General features: G+C 41.7%; 1 protein-coding gene across 1 annotated transcript in view; it reads right to left on the bottom strand.

The window, feature by feature from the left end:
- LOC139421811 (glutamate receptor ionotropic, NMDA 3A-like) overlaps window positions 1-22,984 on the bottom strand; it is a 92,483-nt gene that overhangs the window by 67,414 nt on the left and 2,085 nt on the right. The window lies entirely within an intron of this gene.

Genomic DNA, 22,984 nt, shown 5'->3' with positions numbered 1-22,984 from the left:
TTTGTGGAGGTCTACAATAATCTTTGGAGGTCTTGGCTCATTTCTTCTGATTTTCCCATGATGTCAAGCAAAGAGGCACTGAGTTTGAAGGTAGGCCTTGAAATACATCCACAGGTACACCTCCAATTGACTCAAATGATGTCAATTAGCCTATCAGAAGCTTATAAAGCCATGACATAATTTCCTGGAATTTTCCAAGCTGTTTAATGGCACAGTCAACTTAGTGTATGTAAACTTCTGACCCACTGGAATTGTGATACAGTGAAGTAAGTGAAATAACCTGTCTGTAAACAATTGATTGAAAAATTACTTGTGTCATATACGTATATACAAAGTAGATGTCCTAACCAACTTGCCAAATCTATAGTTTGTTAACAATACATTTATGGAGTGGTTGAAAAATGAGTTTTAGTGACTCCAACCTAAGTGTATGTAAACTTCCGACTTGAACTGTACAGTATACAGAACCAGTCAAAGTTTGGCCTACTCATTCTAGGATTTTTCTTTATTTGTACTATTTTCTAATAATTTGTTTGACACTTTATTGGTTACTATAGGATTCCATATGTGCTATTTCATAGTTTTGATTTCTTCACTCTTAATCTACATTGTAGACAAGAGTAAAAATAAAGAAAAACTCTAGAATGAGTAGGGGTGTCCAAACTTTTGACTGGTACTGTATATATATATATATATATATTCACTCAACCAGCTTCATGAGGTAGTCACCTGGAATGCAATTTCATTAACAGGCTTGTTAACAGATCATGTCATTTCCTGACCTTAGTTCCTTTGTTATGTTTCTTGTTTAGGTTGGTCAGGGCGTGAGTTGGGGTGGGCATTCTATGTGTTGTTCTAGTTTTGGTTTTCTATGTGTTTGGCCTGGTATGGTTCTCAATAAGAGGCAGCTGTCAATCGTTGTCTCTGATTGAGAACCATTTTAGGGAGCCTGTTTTTCCCACTTGATTTGTCGGTAGTTGTTTTCTGTTTTGTGTTGTTGCACCTTACAGGACTGTTTCGTTCACTCTCTGTGATGTTTTGATTATTCAGTGTTCAGTTGATTTATTAAATATTAACATGGACACATACCACGCTGCATTTTGGTCCGATCTTGACTACTCTTCCTCTGATGACGAGGAGAACCATTTCAGATCATTTGTGGAATTGATCTAATGTGTTTTAATGTTTGAGCCAATTAGTTGTGACAAGGTAGGGGTGGTAAACAGAAGATAGCCCTATTTGGTAAAAATACCAAGTCCATATTATGGCAAGAACAACTCAAATAAGCAAAGAGAAATGACAGTCCATAATTACTTTAAGACGTGAAGGTCAGTCAATTCAGAAAATGTCAATAACTTTTAAAGTTTCTTCACGTGCAGTCGAAAAAACCATCAAGCGCTATGATGAAACTGGCTCTCATGAGGACCACCACAGGAAAGAAGGACCCAGAGATACCTCTGCTGCAGAGGATAAGTTCATTAGAGTTACCAGCCTCAGAAATTGCAGCCCAAATAAATGCTTCACAGAGTTCAAGTAACAGACACATCTCAACATCAACTGTTCAGATGAGACTGCGTGAATAAGGCTTTCATGGTCGAATTGCTGCAAAGAAACCACTACTAAAGGACACCAATAAGAAGAAGACACTTTCTTGGGCCAAGAAACACAAGAAATCGACATTAGACCAGTGGAAATCTGTCCTGTGGTCTGATGAGTACACATTTGATTTGTTCCAACCACCGTGTCTTAGTGAGACACAGAGGAGGAGAACGGATGATTTCTGCATGTGTGGTTCCCGCCATGAAGCATGGAGGAGGAGGTATGATGATGTGGGGGTGTTTTGCTGGTGACACTTTTGGTGATTATTTAGAATTCAAGGCACACTTAACCAGCATGGCTACTACAGCATTCTGCAGCAATACGCAATCCCATCTGGTTTGCGTGTAGTGGGACTATAATTTGTTTTTCAACAGGACAATGACCCAACACACCTTCAGGCTGTGTAAGGACTATTTGACAAAGAAGGAGAGTGATGGAGTGCTGCATGAGATGACCTGGCCTCCACAATCACCAGACCTAAACCAAATTGAGATGGTTTTTGGATGAGTTGGACGGCACAGTGAAAGAAAAGCAGCCAAACTGTGTTCAGCATATGTGGGAACTCCTTCAAGACTGTTGGAAAAGCATTCCAGGTGAAGCTGGTTGAGAGAATGCCAAGACTGTACAAAGCTGTCATCAAGGCAAAGGGTGGCTATTTTGAAGAATCTAAAATGATAACATATATTTTAATTTTTTGGTTACTACATGATTCCATATGTGTTATTTCATAGTTTTGATGTTTTCACTATTATTCTACAATGTAGAAAATAGTAAGAATACAGAAAACCCTTGAATGAGTAGGTGTGTCCAAACTGTTAACTGGAACTATATTTATATATACAGTATATACACACACTACTGTTCAAAAGTTTGGGGTCACTTAGAAATGCCCTTGTTTTTAAAAGAAAAGCAACATTTTTGTCCATTAAAATAACATAACATTAATCAGAAATTCAGTGTAGGCATTGTTAATGTTGTAAATGACTATTGTAGCTGGAAATGGCAGATTTTTAATGGAATATCTACATAGGCGTACAGAGGCCCATTATCAGCAACTATCACTCCTATGTTCCAATGGCACGTTGTGTTAGCTGATCCAAGTATATAATTTTAAAAGGCTAATTGATCATTAGAAAACCCTTTCGCAATTATGTTAGCACAGCTGAAAACTGTGTACGGATTAAATAAGCAATAAAACTGGCCTTCTTTAGACTAGTTGAGTATCTGGAGCATCAGCATTTTTGGGTTCGATTTACAGACTCAAAATGGCTAGAAACAAATAACTTTCTTCTGAAACTCGTCAGTCTATTCTTGTCCTGAGAAATGAAGGCTATTCCATGTGAGAAATTGCCAAGAAACTGAAGATCTCTTACAACGCTGTGTACTACTCCCTTCACAGAACAGCGCAAACTGGCCCTAACAAGAATAGAACTAGGAGTGGGAGGACAAGTACATTAGAGTGTCTAGTTTGAGAAACAGATACCTCACAAGTCCTCAACTGGCAGCTTCATTAAATAGTACCCACAAAACACCAGTCTCAACATCAACAGTGAAGAGGCGACTCTGGGATGCTGGACTTCTAGGCAGTGTTGCTTAGAAAAAGCAATATCTTAGACTGGCCAAAAAATAGAAAATATGAAGATGGGCAAAAGAACACAAACACTGGACAGAGGAACTCTGCCTAGAGAAGGAGCTGCACTACCTGAGCCACTTGTGTGGGTTGTAGACTCCCTCTCATGCTACCACTAGAGTGAAAGCACCGCCAGCATTCAAAAGTGACCAAAACATCATCCAGGAAGCATAGGAACTGAGAAGTGGTCTGTGGTCCCCACCTGCAGAACCACTCCTTTATTGGGGGTGTCTTGCTAATTGCCTATAATTTCCACCTGTTGTCTATTCCATTTGCACAACAGCATGTGAAATGTATTGTCAATCAGTGTTGCTTTGTGGAGGTCTACAATAATCTTTGGAGGTCTTGGCTCATTTCTTCTGATTTTCCCATGATGTCAAGCAAAGAGGCACTGAGTTTGAAGGTAGGCCTTGAAATACATCCACAGGTACACCTCCAATTGACTCAAATGATGTCAATTAGCCTATCAGAAGCTTATAAAGCCATGACATAATTTCCTGGAATTTTCCAAGCTGTTTAATGGCACAGTCAACTTAGTGTATGTAAACTTCTGACCCACTGGAATTGTGATACAGTGAAGTAAGTGAAATAACCTGTCTGTAAACAATTGATTGAAAAATTACTTGTGTCATATACGTATATACAAAGTAGATGTCCTAACCAACTTGCCAAATCTATAGTTTGTTAACAATACATTTATGGAGTGGTTGAAAAATGAGTTTTAGTGACTCCAACCTAAGTGTATGTAAACTTCCGACTTGAACTGTACAGTATACAGAACCAGTCAAAGTTTGGCCTACTCATTCTAGGATTTTTCTTTATTTGTACTATTTTCTAATAATTTGTTTGACACTTTATTGGTTACTATAGGATTCCATATGTGCTATTTCATAGTTTTGATTTCTTCACTCTTAATCTACATTGTAGACAAGAGTAAAAATAAAGAAAAACTCTAGAATGAGTAGGGGTGTCCAAACTTTTGACTGGTACTGTATATATATATATATATATATATTCACTCAACCAGCTTCATGAGGTAGTCACCTGGAATGCAATTTCATTAACAGGCTTGTTAACAGATCATGTCATTTCCTGACCTTAGTTCCTTTGTTATGTTTCTTGTTTAGGTTGGTCAGGGCGTGAGTTGGGGTGGGCATTCTATGTGTTGTTCTAGTTTTGGTTTTCTATGTGTTTGGCCTGGTATGGTTCTCAATAAGAGGCAGCTGTCAATCGTTGTCTCTGATTGAGAACCATTTTAGGGAGCCTGTTTTTCCCACTTGATTTGTCGGTAGTTGTTTTCTGTTTTGTGTTGTTGCACCTTACAGGACTGTTTCGTTCACTCTCTGTGATGTTTTGATTATTCAGTGTTCAGTTGATTTATTAAATATTAACATGGACACATACCACGCTGCATTTTGGTCCGATCTTGACTACTCTTCCTCTGATGACGAGGAGAACCATTTCAGATCATTTGTGGAATTGATCTAATGTGTTTTAATGTTTGAGCCAATTAGTTGTGACAAGGTAGGGGTGGTAAACAGAAGATAGCCCTATTTGGTAAAAATACCAAGTCCATATTATGGCAAGAACAACTCAAATAAGCAAAGAGAAATGACAGTCCATAATTACTTTAAGACGTGAAGGTCAGTCAATTCAGAAAATGTCAATAACTTTTAAAGTTTCTTCACGTGCAGTCGAAAAAACCATCAAGCGCTATGATGAAACTGGCTCTCATGAGGACCACCACAGGAAAGAAGGACCCAGAGATACCTCTGCTGCAGAGGATAAGTTCATTAGAGTTACCAGCCTCAGAAATTGCAGCCCAAATAAATGCTTCACAGAGTTCAAGTAACAGACACATCTCAACATCAACTGTTCAGATGAGACTGCGTGAATAAGGCTTTCATGGTCGAATTGCTGCAAAGAAACCACTACTAAAGGACACCAATAAGAAGAAGACACTTTCTTGGGCCAAGAAACACAAGAAATCGACATTAGACCAGTGGAAATCTGTCCTGTGGTCTGATGAGTACACATTTGATTTGTTCCAACCACCGTGTCTTAGTGAGACAGAGGAGGAGAACGGATGATCTCTGCATGTGTGGTTCCCGCCATGAAGCATGGAGGAGGAGGTATGATGATGTGGGGGTGTTTTGCTGGTGACACTTTTGGTGATTATTTAGAAGTCAAGGCACACTTAACCAGCATGGCTACTACAGCATTCTGCAGCAATACGCAATCCCATCTGGTTTGCGTGTAGTGGGACTATAATTTGTTTTTCAACAGGACAATGACCCAACACACCTTCAGGCTGTGTAAGGACTATTTGACAAAGAAGGAGAGTGATGGAGTGCTGCATGAGATGACCTGGCCTCCACAATCACCAGACCTAAACCAAATTGAGATGGTTTTTGGATGAGTTGGACGGCACAGTGAAAGAAAAGCAGCCAAACTGTGTTCAGCATATGTGGGAACTCCTTCAAGACTGTTGGAAAAGCATTCCAGGTGAAGCTGGTTGAGAGAATGCCAAGACTGTACAAAGCTGTCATCAAGGCAAAGGGTGGCTATTTTGAAGAATCTAAAATGATAACATATATTTTAATTTTTTGGTTACTACATGATTCCATATGTGTTATTTCATAGTTTTGATGTTTTCACTATTATTCTACAATGTAGAAAATAGTAAGAATAAAGAAAACCCTTGAATGAGTAGGTGTGTCCAAACTGTTAACTGGAACTATATTTATATATACAGTATATACACACACTACTGTTCAAAAGTTTGGGGTCACTTAGAAATGCCCTTGTTTTTAAAAGAAAAGCAACATTTTTGTCCATTAAAATAACATAACATTAATCAGAAATTCAGTGTAGGCATTGTTAATGTTGTAAATGACTATTGTAGCTGGAAATGGCAGATTTTTAATGGAATATCTACATAGGCGTACAGAGGCCCATTATCAGCAACTATCACTCCTATGTTCCAATGGCACGTTGTGTTAGCTGATCCAAGTATATAATTTTAAAAGGCTAATTGATCATTAGAAAACCCTTTCGCAATTATGTTAGCACAGCTGAAAACTGTGTACGGATTAAATAAGCAATAAAACTGGCCTTCTTTAGACTAGTTGAGTATCTGGAGCATCAGCATTTTTGGGTTCGATTTACAGACTCAAAATGGCTAGAAACAAATAACTTTCTTCTGAAACTCGTCAGTCTATTCTTGTCCTGAGAAATGAAGGCTATTCCATGTGAGAAATTGCCAAGAAACTGAAGATCTCTTACAACGCTGTGTACTACTCCCTTCACAGAACAGCGCAAACTGGCCCTAACAAGAATAGAACTAGGAGTGGGAGGACAAGTACATTAGAGTGTCTAGTTTGAGAAACAGATACCTCACAAGTCCTCAACTGGCAGCTTCATTAAATAGTACCCACAAAACACCAGTCTCAACATCAACAGTGAAGAGGCGACTCTGGGATGCTGGACTTCTAGGCAGTGTTGCTTAGAAAAAGCAATATCTTAGACTGGCCAAAAAATAGAAAATATGAAGATGGGCAAAAGAACACAAACACTGGACAGAGGAACTCTGCCTAGAAGGCCAGCATCCCGGAGTTGCCTCTTCACTGTTGACATTGAGACTGGTGTTTTGCGTTTCCTATTTAATTTGACCTAACTCCACTCAAAGCTATCTTCAGCTCCAACGCACCAGCCCTGTTATCCCCAAAACTGTGTTGTGACTTTGAAACCGAAGCATAAAAAGAAGACGAGATTGATTAATTTGTAAAGGCACGGGTATAAGGGCCCAATACAGTGTCTGATACAATCAACAAACGACTGTTTTATATCTTGTCATGAACATATTTCCTGAATATTTCTTTATGCAATTCAACCTTTACAATTGTTCATGCTTTTCGTGCTTTTGTTTTGGAACACAACAAACAATTTGACCCTTGACCTGATTGGTTATATTATTATTATTATCTTTTTGGTTTCTACAAAATAAGCTTTAACTGGACTTTATGAATTACTAAAACTATGTAAATATATAAATATATAAAACTATAACTCTGTTACTAATCGAATCAACAAATAAAGTTGATTAAATGGATTATATACTGTAACGTTTTTATTGTAAGGGAAATGAAAACAGGCCAAAGTGTTTTTTTCTAGGACATTGTAGAATTATACCAAACATGTCCTTGACATCTTTCTAAACAAATGACTGTTGTTTTGTTTTAGATTTATATATTTCCACTAATATTTCTTCAAGCAATTAATCCTTTGCAATAGCGCAAGCACTATTTATCAAGCTTCGGTGCTTATGTTTGTGCACCTTGTGAGGTGATATGCATCGGCAGACGTTATCTAGCTGGTACCTACAGGCAGAAAGGCCAGGCGGTTCTGGTATTAAGGTCCAACCCCTGGTTGGTCAATGGAAGGTGACTAGAATAGAACACTCATCAATAACTAAACCCTCATCCCCTAGCCTAACTGAGCACTAACCCTTCATCCCCTAGCTGAACTGAGCACTAACCCTCATCCCCTAGCTGAGCTGAGCACTAACCTCTCATCCCCTAACTGAACTGAGCACTAACCTCTCATCCCCTAGCTGAGCTGAGTACTAACCCCTCATCCCCTAGCTGAACTGAGCACTAACCCCTCATCCCCTAGCTGAACTGAGCACTAACCCCTCATCCCCTAGTTGAGTTGAGCACTAACCCCTCATCCCCTAGCCTAACTGAGCACTAACCCCTCATCCCCTAGCTGAACTGAGCACTAACCCCTCATCCCCTAGCTGAACTGAGCACTAACCCCTCATCCCCTAGCTGAACTGAGCACTAACCCCTCATCCCCTAGCTGAGCTGAGCACTAACCCCTCATCCCCTAGCTGAGCTGAGCACTAACCCCTCATCCCCTAACTGAACTGAGCACTAACCCCTCATCCCCTAGCTGAACTGAGAACTAACCCCTCATCCCATAGCTGAGTTGAGCTTAGATTAGTTGAGTTAGGTGGTGTGTGACCCCAAATATCAAATTGAATCAAATAAAATATTATTGATCACATACACATATTTAGCAGATGTTATTTCAGGTGCAGTGCAATGCTTGTGTTCCTAGCTCCACTAGTGGAGTAATATCTAACAATTCACAACAATACACACAAATCTAAAAGTAAAAGAATGGAATTAAGAAATATAAAAACATTTGGACAAGCAACATTGGAGTGGCATAGACTAAAATACAGTAGAGTAGAATACAGTATATACATATGAGATGAGTAAAGCAGTACGTAAACATTATTAAAGTGACCAGTGATTCCATGTCTATGTATATAGGGCAGCAGCCTCTAAGGTGCAGGGTTGACTAGCTAGGTGTTAGCCGGCTAGTAATGGCTATTTAACAGGCTGATGGCCTTGAGATAGAAGCTGTTTTTCAGTCTCTCGGTCCCAGCATTAATGCAGCTATACTGACCTCGCCTTCTGGACGATACCGGGGTGAACAGGCCATGGCTCGGGTGGTTGATGTGCTTGATGATCTTTTTGGCCTTCCTGTGACATAAGGTGCAGTAGGTGTCCTGGAGGGCAGGCAGTGTGCCCCCGGTGACGCGTTGGGCAGACCGCACCACCTTCTGCAGAGCCCTGCCATTGTGGTTGGTGAAGTTGCCGAAGTTGCCGTACCAGGCGGTGATACAGCTAGACAGGATGCTCTCAATCTGTAAAAGTTTCTGAGGGTCTTAGGGGCAAAGCCACATGTCTTCAGCCACCTGAGGTTGAAGAGGCACTGTTGCGCCTTCTTCACCACGTTGTCTCTGTGGGTGGACCATTTCTGATCGTCAGTGATGTGGGCACTGAGGAACTTAAAGCTTTCCACTTTCTCCACTGCGGTCCTGTCGATGTGGTTAGGGGGCGTACTCCCTCTGCTGTTTACTGAAGTCCATGATCAGCTCCTTTGTTGATGTTGAGCATGAGGCTATTTTCCTGGCACCACTCCATTAGGGCCCTCACCTCCTCCCCGTAGGCCGTCTCGTCGTTGTTGGTAATCAGGCCTACTACTGTTGTGACGCATGCAAACCTGATGATTGAGTTGGAGGCATGCGTGGCCATGCAGTCATTGGTGAACAGGGAGTACTGGAGGGGGCTAAGCACGCACCCTTGTGGGGCCCAAGTGTTGAGGATCAGCGAAGTGGAGCTGTTGTTTCCTACCTTCACCACATGGGGGCGGCCCGTTAGGAAGTCCAGGACCCAGTTGCACAGGTCCGGGTTCAGACCCAGGGCCCCGGGCTTAATGATGAGCTTGGAGGGTACAGTACTATGGTGTTGAAGGCTGAGCTATAGTCAATAAAACAATTTTTTTACATAGGTATTCCTCTTATCCAGATGGATTGCATCGTCTGTGGACCAATTGGGGCAGTAAGCAAATAGGAGTGGGTCTAGGGTGTCAGGTAAGGTAGAGGTGATATGATCCTTAACTAGCCTTTCAAAGCACTTCATGATGACAGAAGATAGGGCTACGGGGTGATAGTCAATTAGTTCAGTTACCTTCGCTTTCTTGGGTACAGGAACAATGGTGGACATCTTGAAGCAAGCGGGGACAGCGGACTGGGATAGGGAGAGATTGAATATGTCCGTAAATACTCCAGCTAGCTGGTCTGCGCATGCTCTGAGGACGCAGCTAGGGATGCCGTCTGGGCTGGCAGCCGTGCGAGGGTTAACACGCTCTAATGTCTTACTCAAGTCGGCCACGGAAAATGAGATCCCACAGTCCTTGGGAGCAGGCCGCGTCGATGGCACTGTGTTATTCTCAAAGCGGGCGGAGGAGCAAAATGGAGTCGTGATCTGATTTGCCGAGGGAAGGCGGGGGAGGGCCTTGTAGGAATCTTGAAAATGAGAGTAGCAGTGGTCTATTGAATTTCCAGATCGAGTGCTTAAGTCAATGTGTTGGTAGAGCTTTGGGACAGTTTTCCTCAAATTTGCTTTGTTAAAATCCCCAGCTACAATAAATGCGGCCTCATCATATATGGTTTCCAGATTGCACAAATTCCAGTGTAGTTCCTTGAGGGCCGTCGTGGTATCTGGCTTGAGGGGGAATATACACGGCTATGACTATAACCGAATAGAATTCTCTTTGGAGGTAATATGGTCTGCATTTGTTTGTGAGGTATTCTAAGTTGGGTGAACAATAAGACTTGAGGTTCTGTATGTTGTCACAATCACACCATGAGTAGTTCATCATGAAACATACACCACACAACATACACTTCTCCCGGGAGAGATATTTATTTCTGTCGGCACAAAGAACTGAATATCCAGCTGGCTATATGGACAGGGTTAATATATTCAGAGAGAGCCATGATTCCGTGAGTATGTTACAGTCCCTGATGTCTCTCTGGAAGGAGACCCTCACCCTGAGCTTGTCTACTTTATTGTCCAGGGACTGAACATTAGCGAGTAATATACTCGGAAGTGGTGGATGGTGTGCATGCATCCTGAGTCGGACTAGAAGTCCACTCCGAATACCTATTCTCCGCCAGCAGCGTCTTGGAGTAGCCTCTGTGATAAGTTCTATTGCCCTGGGGGGTACGAACAAAGGATCCAATTTGGGAAAGTCGTATTCTTGGTCGTAATCCTGGTGAGTTACCGCCACTCTGATATCCCAAAGTTATTTCCAGCTGTGGGTAATAACACACAAAAAAAAAATTCTGGGCAACTAATACAATAAATAACACACAAAATAAAGAAATACTACAAAGTTTCTTAGGAGTTAGATGCAGAGCTGCCATGTCTGTCTGCACCATCTTGACGCAACGTAGTGGACGATACACTGAATTGCCTTGTTAAATAACACACGGAATTGGGTTCCAATCGGGACACAGTCCTTGGAGATGAGCTGGGGGTCTTTCCAGAGAGGCCGAATGAGATGCTTAGTGAGGTCATTTCCCCAGGGGGCCGGGGCTATAGTGAAGACCACTTCCTGTAATTGACAGAAAGAAAACAGGCAAATCTACACACACTAAAGAAGAGCTCTTCATCCCTTCATGAATGTATCTCCAGATGTCAAAACAAAAGACGCCATTATTATTAAAATATGAGTCCCAATTGACCTGATGGTAACGGTGATTCCTTGTAAATGTCTGGGGGCTTCAACCCTGAGATCAAACCTGACTCAGATGAACCTGACTCATATAAACCTGACTTTGATCAACCTGACTTGGATAAACCTGACTTAGCTTCTGTGTGTGGGGGGGGATCATCTATCTATCTATCTATCTAACTATCTATCCCCAGCGTGTGGCATGGCTCCCAGAATCTGTCAATTTAACTACAGAACCCTTCAGGGTAGTAACTAATTACAGAACCCTTCAGGGTAGTAACTAATTACAGAACCATTCCGGTTAACTAATTGCAGAACCATTACAGTTAACTAATTGCAGAACCATTCCGGTTAACTAATTACAGAACCCGTCAGGGTAACTAATTACAGGATTTATTTTTATTTATCAGCCCAATCAGCAGGAGGAAGCGCTGCTATTGAACAACATAAAAAACACTTGTTGCCCTCAGGGCTCTACTCTCATCCCCTTCAAACACAACTTTCAAGTCCCAAATGGCACCCTATTCCATATATAGTGCACTACTTTAGACCAGGGCCCATAGGATTCTACTCAAAAGTAGGGTATAGGGTGCCATTTGGGTCGCAACCACACACCACTGTTGTAACTGTTATTGGATGTGTATTGACACACAGTAAATAGTTATTAATGGCTAATGAGCAGGAAGTGTTTTCTTGTGTTGCTATAACGTAGCAGGTGGCCTGGGTCTCAGCCTGGGTCTCAGCCTGGGTCTCAGCCTGGGTCTCTGCCTGGGTCTCTGCCTGGTCAGAGAAGTGTGCTTGTAGAGCATAGATACCAATGTTCTGATGATAACTGTCTAATCTGATGTTTGGTATGAGAGAGAAATAACTGTTAATTACTCTATTTTCAATTGTAACATTGTGCTTTGGCAATATGTATCAATACGTTACACGGTATACCAATGAAGCAAATTGAAATGGAGAGTGGGAGAGACAGAGAAAGAGAAGGGGAGAGAGACAGGCAGAGAGAGAGAAGGGCAGAGAGAGAGAAAAGCAGAGAGAGAGAAGGGCAGAGAGACAGGCGGAGAAACAGAGAGAGAGAAGGGCAGAGAGACAGGCAGAGAAACAGAGAGAGAGAAGGGCAGAGAGACAGACAGAGTGACAGAGAGAGAGAAAGGCAGAGACCGGCAGAGAGATAGGGAGAGATGGACAGAGAGACAGAGGGAGAGAAAGGCAGAGAGACAGGCAGAGAGGCAGAGAGAAAGGCAGAGAGACAGGCAGAGAGGCAGAGAGAAAGAGAGAGAAAGAGAAAGAGAGAGACAGAGAAAGAGAGAGAAAGTGAGAGAAAGAGAAAGAGACAGAGAAAGAGAGAGAAAGAGAGAGAAAGAGAGAGAAGGAGAGAAAAGGGCAGAGAGACAGGCAGAAAGAGAGAGAGGCAGAGAGGCAGAGAGACAGAGAAAGAGAGAGAAAGAGAGAGAAAGAGAGAAAATGGCAGAGAGACTGGCAGAGAGAGAAAGAGAGACAGGCAGAGAGAGAAAGAGAGAGAGGCAGAGAGGCAGAGGCAGAGGCAGAGAGGCAGAGGCAGAGAGGCAGAGGCAGAGAGCAGAGAGCAGAGGCAGAGAGGCAGAGAGAAAGAGAGAGAATGAGAGAGAAGGAGAGAGAAGGAGAGAGAAAGAGAGAGAACGAGAGAGACAGGCAGAGAGAGATAATTCGATCCCAGTGGTGTGTACAGTTAATCTTATTTTTTTATTTTTAAATCGTTATCCATTTTCCTGGAACATGCTAATATACATCATCCAACACCCATGATGCTCTGGGGCACAACTACGGCAAGTCTGGAAGTACAAATGGAACAATCCCAATATATAACATCTCCTCTTATGATGAACCAGTTTGTTACACTTTCACAGCTCCACTCTCTTGTTTATATCCAATCCCTGTCACTTCCTGTTGAACAGGGAGAGCTCGGTTTGTTGTTTTGGAAAGTGTGTTGTTTTAAATGTATATTGGAAAGTTTCTTAGTAGCTAGCTAACTTTTTAGTTTGGATCCCACGACACAGTTGGCATCAGTTGCTAAGACTGCTACTCTCTGTTCAGTGATCCTTCCGACCAAGTCCGGGTCTGAGCCTAGCTGCTAGCTATACGCTAGCTGGGTTTCTTGAGGGCTTGAACTCAGCCAGCGACGCGGTTAGCCATTGTGGCTGAGACCACGGATTGTCCCGGGTTTCTAGATCCCTGATGTTTGTTGTTTTTAATCTTCCCTGTGACCTTCCCTGTCTGGAACTACGAGGAGTAACAGTGTAAACGTTGCTAGCTAATATGACAAAGACCAAAGCCGTTGGGATTACCGTTGAGGACAGTGGGGTCTCTCTATCACAGACAAAGGATCTTTTAAACAAACAAAAAGAGTTCTACAAGCAGAAAATTAGCTTCAAGTGTTTTGTCCAAATACTGGATTCAACTAATAAACGAATGGACCAGAGAGGTCCAGGTCCTGAAGAACAGTTTGCAGTCCTCCCAGGGTCTGCTCGATGAGTTGAAACAGGAGAACGGCAAGGTGACAGCAATCTGTAAGTCATTGCTCTGTGTGTGAATCCATGATAACAATGAGGGACAATCAAAGCGGAACAACAGAATTGCAGAATCTCAACATTACACCTGGATGGAGATTAGAACAAAGTGAGGGAAATTATCTCTGAGAAATTGAAGATGGACCACAGGAAGATTGAGGTGGAGCGCGCCCACAGGACTGGAAAACCCACCACCGGCCCAGGTGACAGGCCCAGGTGGTCAAGTGGTCAAGTTCCCGAGGTTCAAGGACAAGGTAGTTGTTCTGGAAAGAGCCAAGAACTTTAGAGGAATGTATATCTTCCTCAACGAGGACTATCCTGAAGCTGTGGCCAGAAGAGGAAGTAGCTGATCCCAGCCATGGAAGCTGCCAGAGCGTGTGAGGACATTGCTTTCATCCGCTACGACAGGCTCATTGTCCACCCTCCCTCCCAGAAGACTGGAAGGGATGAGAGAGCCAAGACTATGGGTTTGTAGCTTCAACCCCGCAGCAAAAACCAAATGATTAAAGGACTGCTGAATGTATATTTATTTTATCTTGCTTTGTCTGCTCATTTCAATATTATGTCTATCTCTGAAAAGCTATGCAGGAAAGGGCTGAAAATAGCCCATTTTAATACAGTGGGGCAAAAAAGTATTTAGTCAGCCACCAATTGTGCAAGTTCTCCCACTTAAAAATATGAGAGAGGCCTGTAATTTTCATCATAGGTACACTTCAACTATATTGGGATTTTTATGAATGTATTTGCAAATTACGGTGGAAAATAAGTATTTGGTCACCTACAAACAAGCAAGATTTTTATTTATTTAAGCAACATCTCAAGACATCAGTCAGGAAGTTAAAGCTTGGTTGCAAAAAGTCTTCTAAATGGTGACCCCAAGCATACTTCCAAAGTTGTGCAGAACCGAAAAAGCGAGTGCGAGCAAGGAGGCCTACAAACCTGACTCAGTTACACCAGCTCTGTCTGGAGGAATGGGCCAAAATTCACCCAACTTATTGTAGGAAGCTTGTAGAAGGCTTTTCAAAACGTTTGACCCAAGTTAAACAATTTAAAGGCAATGCTACCAAATATTAATTGAGTGTATGTAAACTTCTGACCCACTGGAAATGTGATGAAAAAAATAAAAAATAAAATAAATAATTCTCTCTACTATTATTCTGACACTTCACATTCTTAAAATAAAGTGGTGATACCTAACTGACCCAAGACAGGGAATTTTTACTAGTATTAAATGTCAGGAATTGTGTAAAACTGATTTTTAAATGTATTTGGCTAAGGTGTATGTTAACTTCCAACTTTAACTGTATCTAGCCTTAGAAATAAGGTTCATGAAATCAATAACTTGCTAACATCAGATAACATTCATATATTAGCCATTCTGAGACTCACTTAGATAATTGATTGATGATACATCAGTAGCAATACAAGGATATAGCATTTATAGAAGAGACAGGACTGTAAACAGAGGTCTAAACATGCACCTGTTAAGAAACTGACTGTTAGAACTGTTAAGGCTCCGTGGATTGATGAGGAATTGAAAAACTGTATTGTTGAAAGAGATGGGGCAAAAGGAGTGGCTAATAAGTCTGGCTGCACATCTGACTGGCTGACTTACTGCAAATTGAGAAATTATGTGACTAAACTCAACAAAAGAAGAAGAAGAAACCGATCAATGATATAAAGAATGATGGATAAAACACTTTGGAGGACTTTAAATTAAAAGTAAAAACCATTTGCCGGTTATTGGTAAAGTGGGCACAAGAAAAAGGGATGCCAAAGTAATTACCCAAGAAAAAACAGCCTTTACTGGTTCTAACAGCAGACCAATAAGCTGTCTGCCAACTCTTACCAAACTATTGGAATAAAATGTGTTTAACCAAATACAATGCTACTTCTCTGTAAACAAATTAACAACAGACTTTCAGCATGCTTACAGAGAAGGGCACTCAACATGTACTGCACTGACGACACAAATGACTGATGATTGGTTGAAAGAAATTGATAATTACAAGATTGTGAGATCTGTACTGTTAGATTTCAATGCAGCCTTTGATATTATTGACCATAACCTGTTGTTGAAAAAACATATAGCTTTTCAACCTCTGCCATATTGTGGATTCAGAGCTAATAGATCTCAAAGGGTTTTATTTAATGGAAGCTTCTCTAATGTCAAACAGTGTGGTGTACCGCAGGGCAGCTCTCTAGGCCCTCTACTCTTTTCTATTTTTACTAATGACCTGCCACTGGCATTAAACACAGCACGTGTGTCCATGTATGCTGATGATTCAACAATATACGCATCAGTAGCCACAGCTAATGATGTCACTGAAACCCTTAACAAAGATTTGCAGTCTGCTTTAGAATGGGTGGCCAGTAATAAACTGGTCCTGAACATCTCTAAAACTAAGAGCATTGTATTTGGTACAAATCATTCCCTAAATTCTAGAACTCAGCTGTATCTGGTAATGAATGGTGTGGATGTTGAACAAGTTGAGGAGACTAAATTACTTGGTGTTCCCTTAGATTGTAAACTGTCATGGTCAAAACATATAGATTCAATGGTTGTAAAGATGGGGAGAGGTCTGTCATTAATAAAGATATGCTCTGTTTTTTTTACACCCCACTCAAAAGTCCTTTAGGCTCTAGTTTTGTCTTGTCTTCATTATTGTCCAGCCATTTGGTTGAGTGCTGCAAGGAAATACCTAGTTAAGCTGCAGCTGGTCAGAACAATGTCTTGCTCTTCATTGTAAACAGAGGGCTGATATAAATACTATGCATGCCAGTCTCTTTTAGCTAAGAGTTGAGGAGAGACTGACTACATCACTCCTTCTTTTGATCAGAAACATTATTGTGTTAAATCCCAAATGGTTTGCATAGTCAACTTACACACAGCTCTGACACACACCTAACCCCACCAGACAAGCCACCAAGAGTCTTTTCACAGTCCCCAAATCCAGAACAAATTCAAGAAATCGTACAGTATTATATAGAGCCATTACTGCATGGAACTCTGTTCCAGCTCATATTGTTCAAGTAAACAGCAAACCTGGTTTCAAAAAACAGATAAAGCAACACCTCACGGCACAACGCCTCTCCCCCATTTGACCTAGTGTATGTATTGATGTATTGATATGTATTGATATGTATTGATAAATTGTAATGTATGTAGTAGTTCTGTCCTTGAGCTGTTGTTTATTAATGCTCTGTATTATGTAATATGTTATGTTTTGTGTGGACTCCAGGAAGAGTAGTTGCTACTTTATAAACAGCTAATGGGGATGCTAATAAAATACCAACTGAGCCACATTAAATAAATAAACAGTTTTGTAGATCTCCAATACATAAACACATTTACAAGCTTCTCTTTTCATGAGTAGGCAAAGATTTTGTGGTTGTGTGTGGCGTGTTCCTGGATGGCAGGAAGTTGTGCAAGCGTTGGTGCAGTGTCCCTTGACCCTGAAACGCTTTCAAAGCATGTTTCATGGTCTGTACAAACCTCTCCGGCCGGCCCGTTGATGATAGGACCCGAGGACCTGAAGTGTTGTACGCTATTCACCTGTAGGAAGGTAGACATCTGCAGTAGTAGACCTCACGATGGCCACTTGTTATGAGGATCAATGAGAACCACGAGAAACATTATGTCTTCAAATTTACCTGTGAAGTCGATGTGTATGTGTGGTCAATCCCACGGATGAAGAGGTGCAAGTTAAATTTCATTAGCAAACCTTCTGACACAAGGAACATATTTTTGCTTTCTCCTCAATGCTTCCATCCAATCCAGGCCACCAGAGGTAGCTTTGACCTGAGTGCAGCAGTTTCAACACTGGTTTCCTCAGTGAAGGCCAGAGTAATAACTCTCCTCCCCCACAGAAGACAACTGGACTGTACAGCTCAGTTCTCTTGAAAAGGCAAGGTTTCAGCTTCTGAGCATCTCCTGCGTTGATGTTCATCACTTCAGATAACACCGGGTTTTTTCTGGTGTTTCTCCACATTTGTCTGAAGTAGAAGACTCTGGTTTGACCACAGGCGTTGCATTGCCGATTCTGACTTGTGGTACTTGATGTTGTAGTTGTGTGCTGACAACAACAAAGCCACCTTTGCATTCTGCTGGCAGCAGTGACGGAATCCTAGTATGTGGTTCATGCGGATGATGATCTGTAAGGGTAAACTTCCTCCTGTACAGATACTGGTGAAACGTATGCACTCCAAACAACGATGCCTAGGCCTCCTCATTCTATCTGTACATAGTTCATTTCTGCTTTGTTCAATGTCCGATGCGATAGCGATCGGCTTCTTTTCACCAGAAGGCATGATATGGAACAAAACTGTTCCCACACCGTAGGGACTAGCATGTCAAGCTAGTTGTGCACTGACAGGTCGAAGTATGTCAGTGCCTTAGATTTCAAGTGTGTTTCCTTGGTTTTCACAAATGCTTTGTTTTGTCCATTTCCATGATTTGTCCTGACAAAGCAACTGATGCAGTGGCTTCAGCTTCACTGCTAATCTCGGAATTAAGTGTCTGTATAATTCCGTAACCCCAGGAAATAATTGAATTGACTCACATTCTCAGGGGCTGGGGCATCCAAGATAGCCATTACCTTAGATGGAGCCTGGTGAAGGTATGTGTCGTCGATGATGTGTCCAAGGTATTCAACTGATGATTGGAAGAATGGAAGAATTTGTCCTTACGAACTCGCAGTCCGTCAATCGCTGTAAAGTTTCATGCAAGTTCTGGAGATGGTCCTCTTCATCTTTCCCAGTAACGCGGATGTCATCCAAGTATTCCTCTACTCAAGATCTGCCCTTTGGAACAGTGCTGGTGCACTTGTGATTCTAAACAGTAGATGCCAGTACCTGAAGAGCCCCTTGCTTCATCCACGTGCATCTGCAAGTAGACAGAGTTCGATTTTGCTAAACAAACCCCCCCCCCCCCCACAGATGAGCCCGCAACAAGGTTGTCGATGTGTGTTAGTCTCCTTGTATCCAGATTCCACCATCCTTCTTAAGGACTGGTACGATGGGTGTAGCCCATCCACTCAAGCTGACTGGCTCCCAGTACTTTGTTCTTGACTAAAGCGTCCAAGTCAGCCTCAACTTTTGGTCTGATAGCATAAGGTACAGGGTTGTCCTTTCAGAAATGTTAGTTTGCTGTCAGGCTTAATGCTAAGCTTTACTGAAATGTCTTTCATGCTCTCCAATACATAATCCTCCATGTTTCTTTAAGATGACGGGTATAGCCTTAGTCTCCATGTGTCGTTGTATGCAATGATGGCCAACCCAGTGTGATTGTCTCCAGCCACGAATGCCACAGTAGGGATGGATAGTCTCCTTTCACGACGTATAGTGTCAGCTTTTTCAGTTTGTACATTTAACTGAACTGTGACATCAATGATGTCTATTTCACGGTGACAGATTCACCTGTGTAAGTCTTTAACACGATGTCTAGTATGCTGGATGTAGTTGAAGTCTTTAACACGATGTCTAGTATGGATGAAGTGGAAGTCTTTAATTAACACGATGTCTAGTATGCTGGATGTAGTTGAAGTCTTTAACACGATGTCTAGTATGCTGGCTGAAGTGGAAGTCTTTAACACGATGTCTAGTATGCTGGATGAAGTGGAAGTCTTTAATTAACACGATGTCTAGTATGCTGGCTGAAGTGGAAGTCTTTAACACGATGTCTAGTATGCTGGCTGAAGTGGAAGTCTTTAACACGCTGTCTAGTATGCTGGCTGAAGTGGAAGGTGTTTCAGTGTCTTTCTGTAGACTGTGTCTGACACAAGATACAGCTGCCCCTGTGTCGATCAGAGTATGTTTTCTGAAATCCAACTCATCGCTCACGGGGTACGCTCACGGGGTACGCTCACAGGGTACGCTCCGGCACTCAGCGTCCTTACAGGGGGAAAAAATGCAACATCAAAATCTCGATTTAACCAACACCCATCTATTTTTGTGACTACTTGGTTTTGAAGTATTGAAACCATATGATTTAAATGAAAAGTATTTACATAACCAACATGAAGAGGTGACTGTAAGAAGCGCTCATCATTTCAAATAGTCTGCATGTCGTATTAAACAGCATATAAATACTCTAAATAGGTCAGGAGACAAACAGGGAGACTAAGAGAGAAAATGAATTATTTAGGCTATATTATTTAGATTATTTGAAGGCTATAGCTTACAAATAAAGAACTTGTGAAGCATTTGTGAGTGTGATACACTTGGCTGGCAGGGACATTAAGCGCTCATCATTTAATTTTGTGTTGTTGTTGTATTAAATCATTATACTATATATAAGTTGTGCATATAGGCTGTGACTATTAAATACAAATTAATCAAAAAATGCAATACATATTTGTTTTGTTAAGTTTGTTGTCAATACATTTTTTGAAACAGAAGTTTGGGCAGAGTCTGTGGCTTCAGGCCCATGTGATGGTCCCTGGAGAGCCGACCAGCAGTGAAGAACACCCTCTCTGTGCTTGTATCACCATTGGGCATAACACCCTTTAGGCCACTTTCGCCAGGCTAGGAAGGGATACCGATTTGTTTAACTGTCTTTATATAGGTTTCCCTACAGGTTTCTAGGCATAATAACCTAATCAAAATGGAAAGCTTCTTCAAAGAGGTAATATGTCAGGCCTATTGGACCAAAATCAATGATAGCCTATTGTATAAATGATAGAACGAAAATGAACTAAACTTTTAAGTGATAGGATTTTTTTTGGTCTATAAATACTTTGCTACAATGACACACTTAGCTAGCTACCTACCTCGTTTCTTTTTGTTAGCATGTGCACATAGTAAGTACACCATCACATGCTTCCAGGATACGTGTCTTTTCAGATATCCACAGTGATTCTTTAGTTGTGTACACTACATCACCGAATTCCCTCTCTTGCTCTTAGTCCTTATCTTTTGTGTCACCTTCATTTTGCACCTGTGTGTTTTTATCAGTTTCTTTAATGAAAATATTTAGTGAACTCCATGACAGTAGCTAAAGCAATGGGATATAGGAGCACACAAATAGAGCATGCCCTGAGCTCGTGAAGTGAGCACTACTTGGAGTGCTACTTGAGCAAAATTGGAGTGGGCAAAGAAAGCTCACTCCGCTCCAGCTCCTCTCTGCTCGAGTCTTCTTGGGTATGACGCTACAAGCTTTTACAAGCATTTTTCTCTGTAGATCCTCTCAAGCTCTGTCAGGTTGGATGGTCTCCACAGAGATGTTTGATCGGGATCGATGGCGTTCAAGCGGGCTGTCATGTGGGCTTTACTGAGTAGTGTCTTCTTTCTGGCGGCATGTCCTTCTGGAAGGTTCTCCCATCTCCACGGAGGAAATGTGGAGCTCTGTCAGAGTGACCATCGGGTTCTTGGTCACCTCCTTGACCAAGGCCCTTTTCCCCTGATTGCTCAGTTTGGCCCGGGGCCAGCTCTAGGAAGAGTGTTGGTGGTTCCAAACGTCTTCCATTTTAGAATGATGGAGGCCACTGTGTTCTTGGGGACCTTCAATGCTGCAGACATGTTTTGGTACTCTTCCCCAGTTCTGTGCCTTCGACCTCATGGCTTGGCTTTTGGTCTTTCATGCACTGTCAGCTGTGGGACCTTATATAGACAGGTGTGTGCCTTTCCAAGTCAAGTCCAATCAATTGAATTTACCACAGATGGACTCCAATCAAGTTGCAGAAACATCTCACGGATGATCAATGGAAACAGGATGCACCGGAGCTCAATTTTCGAGTCTCATAGCAAAGGGTCTGAATAATTATGTAAGGTATTTCAGATTTTTATTTTTAATACATTTGCAAAAATGTCTCAAAACACGTTTTTGTTTTAATTAAGAAAAAACATAGAATAAAGTTAGAACATAACAAAATGTGGAAAAAGGGAAGGGGTCTGAATACTTTCCGAATGCACTCTGGTGTTGATCTCCATCCGGCTTACCCTATAGTAAGGAAGTGACATAGTAGCCGTGCTGCCCACCCAGCAGGTCAGTATATTCAGTGTGACTTCCTCGTCCAGTTCAATGGACACACCATTTTTTATTATTTTATTTAACTAGGCAAGTCAGTTAAGAACAAATTCTTACTTACAATGACGGCCTACACCGGCCAATCCTGGACGACGCTGGGCCAACTGTGCGGCGCTCCTATGGGACTCCAAATCACAGCTGGATGTGATACAGCCTGGAATCAAACCTGGGGTCTGTAGTGATGCCTCTAGCACCGAGATGCAGTGCCTTTACCACTGCGCCACTTGGAGTCCTATTCTACTGTACTCTACTTTACTGCACAGTGGAAATACTGAAAGGACACAGTTCACCAAAAACACTAGTCATTGCTAAAATGTTTAGGTTCAAGAGAATAAATCAGGAAGAGGGAGAATCAGTGACAATGCTTGGCTGCTGTATTAACTACCAGAGCACTGTGAGTTTAACGCTGTTCTTTATTACACCTTTACAGACAGACTAGTATTTGGGCTAAACTACGAAGTGAAACGTTTTATTATCATCTGTTCTGTCTTGACTGTAGCAGGTTGCGTAGCAAAAAAAAAATATATATATAATAAAATAAAATGTATTCACAGTTCAGACCGTTCTGTATGAGCGCCACTGCTCAATACTTCCATCAAACTGTCCAATGTTTCCAACAATTTCAGCCATTTTACGTTTCTCAAAAGGCTCCTGATTGTCACTCGGTTTTGTCCTCAACCACTGCAACGTGCTGTTCTGCCACGGCAATATTTTCCTCAGTGACGTGATCTTCACCCACTGATGTTTCATCATCGATTTCGCTAAATTAGCAGTTTTTAATGCCAATGTTCGTCTTTAACAGTTGAATAAATGTAATTTCCTTTACTCACTCTATATTCCTCCCTTTTTAATCACCTTGTTTTCCCGCTCCGACGTCCGTCTCTAATACATTGTGAATGGAAAGCTTGCATTTACAAATCAAGCATGAATTCATTTTTAGGCCTAAGTAATATTTCAGTTGGCATTGGTTTGTATTACAACAGTCAACCTCTCAAAAGGCCTACTTGGCATATTTTATAGTTCTCTAGTCTCTAGTTATTTCATGCTGAGGGAGGTACAAGGGGAGCGAGATGAGGTCTCTCTCTG

This window comes from Oncorhynchus clarkii, chromosome 12 (genome assembly GCF_045791955.1).
Source record: "Oncorhynchus clarkii lewisi isolate Uvic-CL-2024 chromosome 12, UVic_Ocla_1.0, whole genome shotgun sequence".
In the NCBI taxonomy this organism is placed as follows: domain Eukaryota; kingdom Metazoa; phylum Chordata; class Actinopteri; order Salmoniformes; family Salmonidae; genus Oncorhynchus; species Oncorhynchus clarkii.
Note: the sequence above shows the minus strand (reverse complement) of the source record. Positions and strands in the feature narration are given on the sequence as shown.